Raw genomic sequence first — 489 nt, forward strand, 5'->3', positions numbered from 1 at the left:
TTATCCATTTGTCTGTCAATGGACGCTGCAATGAACATTGGGGTGCATGTGTCTTTTTGAATTATGGTTTTCTCTGGGTATATGCCCAGTAGTGAGATTGCTGGGTCATATGGTAATTCTATTTTTAGTTTTTTAAGGAACCTCCATACTGTTCTCCGTAGTGGCTGTATCAATTTACATTCCCACCAACAGTGCAAGAGGGTTCCTTTTTCTCCACGCCCCCTCCAGCATTTGTTGTTTGTAGATTTTCTGATGATCCCCATTCTAACTGGTGTGAGGTGATACCTCATTGTAGTTTTGATTTGCATTTCTCTAATAATTAGTGATGTTGAGCAGCTTTTCATGTACTTCTTGGCCATCTGTATGTCTTTTTTGGAGAAATGTCTGTTTAGGTCTTCCGCCCATTTTTTGATTGGGTTGTTTTTTTTTTTTTTTTAATATTGAGCTGCATGAGCTGTTTATATATTTTGGAGATTAGTCCTTTGTCAG

The sequence above is a fragment of the Physeter macrocephalus genome, chromosome 2 (genome assembly GCF_002837175.3).
Source record: "Physeter macrocephalus isolate SW-GA chromosome 2, ASM283717v5, whole genome shotgun sequence".
Lineage (NCBI taxonomy): Eukaryota > Metazoa > Chordata > Mammalia > Artiodactyla > Physeteridae > Physeter > Physeter macrocephalus.